Here is a 12,581-nt window from a genome sequence, read left to right on the forward strand (position 1 = left end):
GGTATATATGGTCGTCTCTTTTTCTTGCTTATAGAGAAACACAAGAATGAGACAATAGCAATTGCCGCAATATGCAAAGACAAGAACCACTACTGTTCTCTCAAGTTAGAAGACGAACTATGAAACGAAACCCTAAACGAATGGAGGAAGCTTATTGACGTGAATGCTGTAATTGACTATTTATAGATATTTGATCAGGTTAATTCCAACAGAAAATTTAGGAAACAAATTTGTAGGAGAGGAAAAGGTGTTGATTTCTGTGGAAGGTTAACGCTCGGGACTTAAAGTCACTTTCTTTACTGATTTTCACAATACGTAAGTTTTTTTAACTAACTTAATACTCCACAATTTAATAGAAGAATCTGAAAATATAATTTGCTTACATTTTTTCTCGATTTCATTTTATTTATTTTAACTTACTTTCATTCAGCCAGTATATAGGAAATTTTTAGTAAATAGTTTTCTTAACAATATAAAGAAAGAATAAGAAATTAAAGAATAATGTACATACTTTTCTCTTTTACGTTTTCAAGGTTTTTTAATTTTTTACTTTAGGTAATTAACTGCAATTTAGTCTAATAGAAAATTTTTAATTAACAGTTATTGGCAGGGTTGCGCTTGGGACTCAAGTTACTTTCTTTTTCTTATATTGCCATTCCTATTTCCTAAGATACTAGTTACCTTCTCTTTTTTCTTATTTACTTTTTCTAACTCAATTCATCCGATAAGAAATTTCTAGTTAATAATCTCTCTCTCTCTCTCTCACCCTATATATATATATATATATATATATATATATATATATATATAAATATAAAGATTGGCTTGTCATTTAGCCAAGTGACAAGTTATTAAAAACCAAGTGGCAATCTATTAACAAGTCACTTGAAAACCTTATTAAAATAAAAATAGATGTTATAATATACAGATTTTTCGGAAAAGAAACATTCAATCATCCAGATACACCAAAACTTAAACAAAAGAACCGTACATATATATGCTATACCTTCTTATATCTATCTCTTCCTAAAAAAGTTCCTAATTCTCATGTTTACTCAATTGTCAAGAGCACTTGATCATGGAAGATCAGAAGCAACTCGCGACAAGAAATGGTGTATGTATACCAAATCAGAAACGGGCGAAACACTCCTCGGATCGGAATGGTTAATATCGAAAATGAAGGGATTTCTACTTGGAAAAGATTCAAAATTTCCCAGCAACTATTACATTTTACCATCTCCAAACAAAATCCAGGTCGAGGTATGTTTGTTGAGATGATATTTGTTCTGCTAGCCACTTTTCTTAACAAGTGCTCATGACTTTCCTCCTTGATGTTAGATATAAACCCTAAATTAGTTGCTTGGAATTCTAATTTTTTTTTGCCCTTACATTTTATAGACTGAATTTATTACTCGAACTAATTTTAGACCTCTCCGGGCACTGAGAATGCTCTATATAAAAACCAATCACATATTTTTCGGTTCTTTTTATGAAAATTTCTTTTTCATAAAATTAATTCCCCTAAGCACATGTATATTGTTTCTTATTTATAGCAAGTAAAAGATTATGAGAATATATATTATATACTATATATATATATATATATATATATATATATATATATAGCAACTGAAAATACTTTGAGGAGGGAATAATACTTAAAGTTGCTGGTGGTTTAATGCTTGAACATCCGCCGGCGTTGCCTTCGTAGATACTGTGTCTCTCTCTCTCTCATATATATATATATATATATATATATATATATATATATATATATATATATATATATATATCCGGCTTAAAGTATGTATATTTATATGTATATTGCTTCGCATTTTACTCATGTCTCGTAGATTTCGGAGGTGTAATGTAATGATTTGTGCTAATTTATGGTATTGTTATGTGTAGGAATCGAAGGCAATTTAGGACGAAGGTGCGCGAATTGAAGCGAAAAGGGGAAGGAAAGGAAAAAAGTCTCAAAGTAGCGCCACAGGCAGCGTGGAGCTCTATTGTGGCTCTGAAGTTAGAATGTTAAAAAGTCCAGTGCCCCACGCTACCCTAGGCGCTGGTGACGGAAAATTTTTCCTAGTTCGCCCGGGACAAGGTTATTGCGGCCCAAGAATCCCCCCCCCCCCCCCCTCCCAATGCGTATAAATGCAAGACTAGGCTTAATGGTTAGGATAGGAATATACCTAGTCACCATACTTAATTAAATATCGTAATCTTAATGCGTTCTTAATAAATTAATTCCATAGGAATATATGTGTTAATCTATTTTGAATAAGCGAGTAGTAATTCGAGAGAATACTACGAGAGCAATCATTCGATTAATTAGCAACCATTAATGAATTGTATGAAAGGGAGAGTTAATTAAAACACAATAGGATTGGTGAATCGATCACAACCCTGGAATATTCGTCTCTACTGAATACACAACAACTATTTTGCTACTTGATTAATTAGTTACTGTTGCTGTAATTGACTATTTATAGATATTTGATCAGGTTAATTCCAACAGAAAATTTAGGAAACAAATTTGTAGGAGAGGAAAAGGTGTTGATTTCTGCGGAAGGTTAACGCTTAAGACTTAAGTTACTTTCTTTACTGATTTTCACAATACGTGAGTTTTTTTAACTAACTTAATACTCCACAATTTAATAGAAGAATCTGAAAATATAATTTGCTTAACTTTTTCTCGATTTCATTTTATTTATTTTAACTTACTTTCATTCATCCAATATATAGGAAATTTCTAGTAAATAGTTTTCTTAACAAAAGAAAGATTATGAAATTAAAGAATAATGTACTTACTTTAATTTCCTCTTTTCCGTTTTCAAGGTTTTTGAATTTTTTTACTTTAGGTAATTAACTGCAATTTGGTCTAATAAGAAATTTCTAATTAACAGTTCTCGGGAGGGTTGCGCTTGAGACTCAAGTTACTTTCTTTCCTTATATTGCCATTCCTATTTCCTAAGATACCAGTTACCTTCTCTCTTTTTTCCGTTGGATACTAGTTTCCTTTTACTTTCTTTTATTAATTTACATCTTATTTACGTTTTCTAACTCCATTCATCCAATAAGAAAATTCTAGTTAACAATCTATCTCTCTCTCTCTCTCTCTCTCTCTCTCTCTCATATATATATATATATATATATATATATATATTAAAGGAATAAAGTTTGGCTTGTCATTTAGCCAAGTGGCAAGTTATTAACAAGTCAAGTGACAATCTATTAACAAGCCACTTGAAAACCTTATTAAAATTAAAATAGATGTTATAATACACAAAGTTTTCGGAAAATAAATATTCAATCATCCCTTTTTATCAGCTCTTTTCTAGAAAATCTCCTTTACATAAAGTTAATTATATATTTTTTCATCTAAATAAATTAAAAATTATTAAAAATTATAGATACACCAATCTTAAACAAAAGAACCGTACATATATTTGCTATACCTTCTTATCTCTATATCTTCCTAAAAAAGTTCCTAATTCTCATGTTAACTCAATTGTTAAGAGCACTTGATCATGGAAGATCAGAAGCAACTGGCAACAAGAAATGGTGTATGTATACCAAGTCAGAAACGGGCTAAACACTCCTCGGATCGGAATGGTTAATATTGAAAATGGAGGAATTTCTACTTGGAAAAGGCTCAACATTTCCCAGCAACTATTACATTTTACCATCTCCAAATAAAATCCAAGTCGAGATATGTTTGTTGAGATGATATTTGTTCTGCTAGGCACTTTTCTTAGCAAGTGCTCATGACTTTCCTCCTTGATGTTAGTTATAAACCCTAAATAATTAGTTGCTTGGATTTCTAATTTCTTTTTGCCCTTACATTTTATGGGCTGAATTTATTACTCCAACTAATTTTAAACCTATCCGGTTACTGAGAACGCTCTATATAAAAATCAATCACACATAGCAATAGATAATATGGAACATGCAAGCTGCAGTTCAAAGAACACTCCTTAGGTGCAAACTGACTTTGCCTTGGGTCATATACTGTGATGACATGATGAGATTACAACCAGTTCCTGAAGCCATTATTGTAGCTTGGAGGAAACCTTTATAAGGATCCTTCAAACTTAACATTGATGGTAGCTATATACATGAGAATTGGAAAGCAGGTCTTGGTGGTACTTTGAGAAATGATCAGGGAGATTTCATTATGGTATTCTCAGTCCAAGCCAAATGCAGTAGCAATAACGATGCAGAAGCCGAAGCTGCTTTATTTGGGATCAGCCCAAGCCAAATGCAGAAGCAATAAGTTATGACCAAATTACCAAAGGCTAGCAGAGGAGTGAACTATGGATGCGAAGCATCGAGAGCCGCATCCGAAAGAAAGGTTGGCAGTGCAGTGCTGCCATAGCATCCAGGTACGCATCCGAGCTTCAAAGAGGAGTGAACTAGGGATGCGAAGGATCCAAGGCCGCGTCTGAACCCCAAAAATCTGGGCTTATAAATACAAAATTGGGGGAGGAGAGTATTTTTAGTATTGGGGGTTAGGGTTCTTGAGGTGAAAGGGAGATTTTAAGCTCAAATAAAGTCCAATCAACCAACGTAAGTTGTTAATGATTTTTTGGGTTGATTCGTACTCAATATACATGAGTTCTAATATCGTTCTTGCATCCAAATGCTAGATTTCATCATCAAATCCTCAAGAACACTAAAATCACCAAAGTTGTGATTTTTCAAGATTGAGCTACTAGAGGTAATTTCAATGCTTCAAACTCGTTTATTATGAGTAGTTAGAAGTATTTGAAGCATTTGTTACAAGTTTTAATGGTTGAAAGATTGGATTATAAAACTCTAGTTAATGGCATGAATAGTACTTTTGAGAAAATAAGAGAGAAGATAAGTATTAATCATGGCGATGAAATGGATGAATACAATGAACCTAAGGAGTTATTTGTTAGAAGAAGTTGGAAGTGATCAACTAAGTAATCACCTGAATTGTATTTGCAAGTGTTGATTATGAAAGAAGATGAAAGTAACTTAGTGGTATTGGACAATTTATGTAGTATCTGTAACGACCCGACCGGTCGTTTTGCCTTCTAGATCCCCATTCCCCTAAATAAGACTCCCCGTATCTGCTTTTACTGTTTTATGACTTGCGAGGATGGTTAGTTCGCGATTTGGAAGGGTTCGGGTTGAAATCGGAACACTTGGTTCCTTAAAGTTGGCAAAAAGGGCTAAGTTTGACTTTGGTCAACATTTTGAGTAACCAATCTCGGAACCAGGATTTGACGGTCCCAATAGGTTTGTATGATGATTTTGGACTTGGGCATATGTTCGGATCGGGCTTTGGATGACTCGGGAGCATTTCGGCGCTTAATATAGATAGTTGGCACCTTGAAGTTTTTAAAGTTCTTTAAATTTGGTTTAGAGTAGGTTTTGGTGTTATCGAGGTCCGTTTGAGATTTCGAGCCTGAGAGTAGTCTGTATGGTGATTTAAGACCTGCATGCAAAATTTTATGTCATTCTGAGTAGTTTAGGTATGTTTCGCCGCATTCGGTATAAGTTGGAAGAACTTGAAGTTTATAAGTTGATTCAATTTGGTTTGGGGGTGATTCTTAGTTTTGATATTGTTTTATGCATTCTGAGTGCGAGCGAGTCCGTTGTATGATTTCAAACTTGTTGGTATGTTTGGGCGGGGACCGGAGGGCCTCGGGTGTTAATCGGACGAGGAACAGACCTAGTTTTGGACTTAGAGGAAATGGCTGAAGCATCCAGCTTCTGGTGCAATCACACCTGCGGGAGGCCAGCCCCAGGTGCGAGCTCGTAGAAGCGAGCCAGAAACCGCAGAAGTGACCCAGCAAAGGCTTCCTAGGAATCACAGAAGCGGGGGGAGGACCGCACCTGCGGAGGCGCAAGTGCGAAGCAGACGATCGCAAAAGTGGGGGAAGGCACAGGTGTGACGTGCTCACCGCAGAAGCGGTCTCGCAAAAGCAAGCCGCTGGTCGCAGAAGCGAGGTAGCCAGCTAAGGGGAGGACCGCATCTGTGAGGCCCTTTTCTGCAGATGCGGAGCCGTAGGTGCGACAAAGGAGCCACAAAAGCGGAAGTCCAGGAGGCAGTGAGCTTCATTTATTACGGGACCTAAGCCATTTCTAACCTATTTCTCTCACTTTTGGGCGATTTTGGGAGCTTCTTGAGAGGGGTATTCACCTAGCAACTTAGAGGTAAGTAAATTCTATCTCACGTAAGTTAAATACATAGATTATGGGTACATTTTAACATAAAAATTTGTGAAAATTATGGGTTTAGATGAAAAAAGTAGGTTTTGATAATAATGGGGTTTAACCACGAAAATGGTTATGGAATTGAGTGAAAGTTTTATATTTGAGTTAGTGAAGTTATGGGTAACAACTTTCTTCGAAAATTTTCGGAATCCGGGCACGTGGGCCCGAGGATGAATTTTAGGAATCCTTAAATTGGGATTGGGTAATCACTCTAATAGTTAGAATATGAACTTTTGAACATATATTGACTGATTTATACAACCTTTGACTAGTTTTGGATTATTCGGCACCGAGTTGAGGCTTTAAAGTGAATTTGAGGCCGGAAAGTGAGTTTTGAGACGCGCTAAGTCTCTTGTCTAACCTTGTAAGAGGGAATTTACCCCATAGGTGATTTAAATTAATGTTTGCTTCTAATTGTTGGGGCTATGTACGTACTAGGTGACGAGAGTCCGTGCGTAGCTACTAATTATGCTTATGCCCAGGTAGTCTTACGACCCAAATCATGAATTATTTGAAATATTTGCACCCTACTTGTTAATTAAAGTGCCTAAATTATATTAGAACTTGTTAGAGTAATTGTGAAATGCTGTTAATGGAATTTGTATTACATTGTGCATTAGCCTTTAATAACGTTTAAGTCAAATTCTTATAAAGTATCCTTTTTTTGTGGAGCGGGCCGAACGCCTCGGCAGTAGATAGATGCATCTATGGTTCGTGCTGCTCGAACCTCGACAGTGTATACATTATTCTGGATCGGATCGTACGACCTCGGCATAATCGTGCGTGATAACACTCGAAGTGTAATCATATATTTGATATCTTTCCCCGGCTTGAGAGGCAAAATTATATAAGATAGAAATATATTTGGAACTTACCATGTGTGAAAGGATTATTTACTTTCTACTTGTTATTTAGTTATTATTATTATTTACATAACCCGAGTTCATTTAGAATTTTGTAGTTCTTTACTATTAGCCCATAGTCAGTGTCGATGTCGACCCCTCATCGCTACTTCTTCGAGGTTAGACTTGATACTTACTGGGTACATGTTATTTATGTACTCACGCTACACTTCTGCACTAATCGTGTAGGATCTGAGGCAGGTGCATATGGCGGTTCTACCGGCGCGCATCCCAGATATATTGAGGCCTAGTGGTGAGCTGTTCCTAAGCTGTTCTGCAGCCCTTAGAGTCTCTCTTTTGTATTTATATTCTGTCTACTTTATTTCGGACAGTAGTTAGAGTTTTATATATTCTACTAGTTGCTTTTATACTCGTGACACCAGGTCTTGGCACACACACTAGTAAACTCTATGGTTTTGGAGTACTTACGTTATCATGATTGCCATTCAGTTGGCTTCATTTCATTTATTGAATTTCCCACTCCTTAATTTATTATTAAATAGAATTTAATTATTTGAAAAACTTATTAAAAGAGAAATATCATGGTTTAGTTCACCGTTGGCTTGCCTAGCGGCGACGTTGGGCGCCATCATGGCCTATAAAAGAAATTGGGTCGTGACAGTATCATTAATGATTTCGAATGGGTATTAAAATATAAGAATGAAGTTGAATGGTCTAGCTTGTAAATTCATTTGGCGATTTAAGTTGTTGGAGGCTTGTAGCCAACTTATGAGCCATATATGGATATTGATCAATATTTTAGGTCATATTTTGATGTAATTAGGATATCTAATTGTAGATATCGACTTGTTGGTGATGTTTGGGCATTTTAATCAATATTGGAATGATGGAAGAGGATTAAAAGCTTCTGGGAGTTAATAAAGCGAAAGCGAGGTAAGTTGATTAAAACTTACTCTTCTTGAAGGACTTTCTCTAAAAGCATGTTTCAAGTTAATACTTAAGGTGTTTGCAAATGTGCTTTCGTGCTTGTGGGGACAAACAAGTACGGACGACTCCATGTACTAGAATATTATGTAGCATATATAGTGTCAAGCCATTTTATGAAATTTTATTTTAAATCTTGTTGGAAAAATGACACTCAAGGTAAATGTTATAAGTTTTTTAATCAAAACTTACGTATTGATAAGAGTATACATATTTGAGTGCTAAAGATAAGTTTTCATGAAAAGTATTTCTTTTGAAAATTGACGCACATAATAGCACTTGTGGTATCTTTTAAAAGATTGATTTTAAATTGCTAAAGATTGTAGCATGTAAAAGGTTATTTATTTAATTTTTGTTCAAATGACTTAGATTTTCTATAAATGCTATGAGTTGATAAAAATAGATCATTTGAATCTACTATGCTATGAATCTATTTTTGAAGTATCAAATATTTTGGGAGTTACTTGTATTCACCGAGATTGACTTCAGATATATTGTGTTCGTTGTCATGAAACTACATGTGCCAGTGTAGGCGTAGACTACGGCAGAGTGCTCTCCTTCGAGAGAGTACTATTTTGTGCTATTATTAGCATGGCTGAGTCGATTCTTACAACACTATGATGAGACGACCTGAGCAAGTATGGTATATGATACTTGCCGCTAGGTACATAACCTAGTTGACCCTCTTATGTCAGTGATGGTATAGTACTACCAGTGAAAGGTAAGGATGATTTTCTTATGTTTAGGCCTAAGGAGCCGAAAGTGATTTTAATGACTTAAAACAAATGGAATGATTTTGTATGATTTTATCCAAAATTTTGGATTTATGTAACTAATTTAAAATTTTATATTGTGGTTTACATTTTACTTGTCTTTTATTTAAAATGAAAAGGATCATGAATTGATAAAACTTCTTATTGTTTTATATCAAATATTGATGCATTATTTTTTTTATAATGTTTGTCCAAGAACTTAAGTTAGAGAGAGTCTATGACACTTATTGAGTACCGTTGTGGTGTACTCAGCTCTTAGGACCCCCTCCCCCCAGGGTCCCGCTTACTTTACATGTTTCATGATGAGGTATGATACGTGGCATGCGGTCAGGGATAGGATGACTCTCTTTTCGAGATATTATGAAGCACCACTTTTATTTCATGGTAGCTATCATGTATATTCTTATTGTTTTTTGTTGGAATTACTCCAAGTGTTGGTTCTGTTCTTTGGTATAGAGGCTCCATATATAGTTGTGTTGGATTGAAAAAAATAGGATTGTGGACGTCATGCATAAAGGAATAATGATTTAATTTGATTATATCATTTTTATGAAAAGTTTCATGTATGATTTTGGAAATGAAAAGTATGTTGTGACTTGATTTGAAAATGTATAAGATTTTCAATTGGCTTCTGCAATTATACTTGGTCTTGACATATGGGTTGGTTCACTCGAGTCGGGTAGTGTGCCGGGTGCCGGTCATGCGGATTTGGGTCGTGACAAACTTGGTATCAGAGCACTAGGTTCTAAGTCGAGTCCTAGGAAGCCTATGGAGCCATGTCAAGTAGAGTCCCTCTTATCGGTGTGTTGCCGGCCATAATTATATTGGGGAGGCTACAATGACATCTAGGGTGTTTCACTTTCTTCATACTCCAGATCGTGCGTTTTTGCCTAAAGTGAGATTACAGATTCTCGATCGTATTAATTACCTGTCGTGGAAGATATAAAAGTGACGAGAATAAAGCTCAAGGTTCAAGTTGTAATACAAGATGTTTGGGATAATAGCCCGAAAGTGTCAGATTTGTTCAAATGAAAAGATAAGTCGAGAATGGATTGGGACTGATATAGTCAACACGTATGACTTTGGTGAATAAGAATTTTCAAATGAATATTGATGGCTCATGGAAAAGAGTTTGAGATTTCGATGTCAGTTAGTGCTCTCTGGGCACTGAGAACGCTCTATATAATATTCAATCACACATTTTTCGGTTCTTTTTATGAAATTTTCTTTTTCATAAAATTTATGCCCCTTAGAACATGTGTATTGTTTCTTATTTATAGCAAGTAAAAAGATTATGAGAATATATATTATATACTTTACATATATATAGCAACTGAAAGTACTTTGAGGAGGTAATAATACTTAAAGTTGATGGTGGTTTAATACTTGAACATTCGCTGACGTTGCCGTCGTTGATACTATGGTTCGTCTCTCTCTCTCTCTCTCTCTCTCTCTCTCTCTCTCATATATATATATATATATATATATATATATATATATATATATATATATATATATATATATATATATATATATATACACACACACACACACACAAATTATGTATATTTATATGCATATTGCCTCGCATTTTACTCATGTATCAAAGATTTCGGATGTGTAATGTGATAATTTATGCTAATTTATGGTATTTTTATGTGTAAGAATCATTCGAACGCAATTTGGGATAAAGGTGCGCGAATTGAGCGAAAAGGGGAAGAAAAGGGAAAAAGTCGCAAAGTAGCGCCACAGGCAGCGTGGGGCGCTATTGTGGTGCAGAAGTCAGAATGTTAAAAAGTCTAGCGTCCCACGCTACCCTGGGCGCTGGTGACAGAAATATTCTCCTAGTTCGCCCGGGACAAGGTTATTTCGGCCCAAGACCCCTCCCTCCCCCCAACGCGTATAAATGCAAGACTAAGCTTAATGGATCGGATAGGAATATACCTAGTCACCATGCTTAATTAAATATCATAATCATAATACGTTCTTAATAGATTGATTTCATAGGAATATATGCGTTAATCTATTTTGAATAGGCGAGTAGTAATTCGGGAGAATACTACGAGATCAATTATTCGATTAATTAGCAACCATGAGTGAATTGTATGAAAGGGAGAGTTAATTCAAACACAATAGGATTGGTGAATTGATCACAACCCTGAAATATTCGTCTCTACTGAATACACAACAACTATTTTATTTCTTGATTAATTAGTTACTTGTTAGAATTATTGCTTAGTATAATTATACTTTTGAACTCTGATTGACTCGACTGAATAATAATTTTGGTGAAACTAGTGAGTAGTTAACACATGTCTCTGTGGATTCGACATTCGATTTATCACTTTATTACTTGTACGAACACGTATTCTAACGAGTGCGTTTGGGAGCAACAAGTTTTTGGCACCGTTGCCAGGGACTTGAATATTGACTACTTTCTAGTTTTTACTTTTGTCAACTCTAACGTTTCTTATTGGTTGCTCTGGTTTCAGGAACTTTGATTGAATGTGAAGTGTCAGAAGCCAGGATAGACCTCAAGGCTTTGACCTCGAACCTGAGAGAACATTTCACAGGAGGTTGAAGGAAGCAAGGGACGCAGAAAATATTTTGGCACTTGTTCAACTACCAGTGAACATGGTAGAGGAGCAACATATGGATGTTTAGGAGGTGGTGATACCCAACATTTCTAATGTCACCTCTAGAATTGTGAAGCCCAGAATCACTGGGTACTTTGAACTAAAACAGAGCATGATCCAACTACTACAAGGGAATGGGCAGTTTATGGGTCTTCCACACAAGGATCCACAATAGCACATCCTAAACTTCTTGGAGATTAGTGATACTTATATCACTAACAGAGTCACTCCAGACTATGCGAGGCTCACACTGTTCCCTTTTTCTCAGTTGGGCGAAGCAAAGCGGTGGTTGAAGGCGGAACCAACTAATTCTATTATATCATGGAATAATCTGGCTAGGAAATTTTTTATACGGTTTTTTCCTTCAGGCAAAACTGCAAAGGTCAGAAGTGATATAGTCGCCTTTAAACAGAAATCGGGGGAGTCTTTATATTCATCTTGGGATAGATTCAAGGGGCTGCTCAAAGATTGCCCTCATCACAACCAGACAAATGAAGTGTTATCTCACACCTTCATAGAAAGGCTCCATCCAGCGACAAAAATTGTTGTGGACGCTATAGCGAGAGGTCAAGTGTTGGAGAAAAGCTTCGATGAGATGTATGCATTATTGAACAAATTCTACAAAAGCAATCTTGATCGGCAAGGAGAGATGGGTAGACACACAGTTCAAAAATCCGCCGGGGTCCTCGAGTTAGACGTTATTTCTGCATTATCAGCACAGGTTGCCACATTAGCCAACCAAGTCAACAAGATGACCTTGGTTATTAACAAACAATAAGCTAAGCCCGTGAAACAAATGCAGATATTTTGTGAAGTATGTGGAGAGGGTCACACGAGCGACTTAGGCCCAGCTAATCCAGAGTCTATTTGTTTCGTGGGTAATGCAAATAGGGGCCCGACAAACCAATATAGGAACACTTACAATCCTAACTGGAGGAACCACCAAAACTTCTCTTGGGATGGAAACCAAGTTGCTCAGAATCAGTATAGGCCATAAGCTCCTCAACAACAATATAGACCACCACAGGCTGAACAATCTACAAACCCAATGAGTCACATTAAGGAGATGCTAAAGA

At 35.9% G+C, this 12,581-nt stretch overlaps 1 non-coding gene across 1 annotated transcript; it reads right to left on the bottom strand.

The window, feature by feature from the left end:
* Positions 1-11,884: 11,884 nt before the first annotated feature.
* Positions 11,885-11,991, bottom strand: LOC142180482 (small nucleolar RNA R71). The gene has a single exon (XR_012709105.1). It is a non-coding gene; the product is annotated as a small nucleolar RNA R71 (small nucleolar RNA).
* Positions 11,992-12,581: the final 590 nt, after the last annotated feature.

Source organism: Nicotiana tabacum, chromosome 4, assembly GCF_000715075.1.
Source record: "Nicotiana tabacum cultivar K326 chromosome 4, ASM71507v2, whole genome shotgun sequence".
NCBI classification, from domain to species: domain Eukaryota; kingdom Viridiplantae; phylum Streptophyta; class Magnoliopsida; order Solanales; family Solanaceae; genus Nicotiana; species Nicotiana tabacum.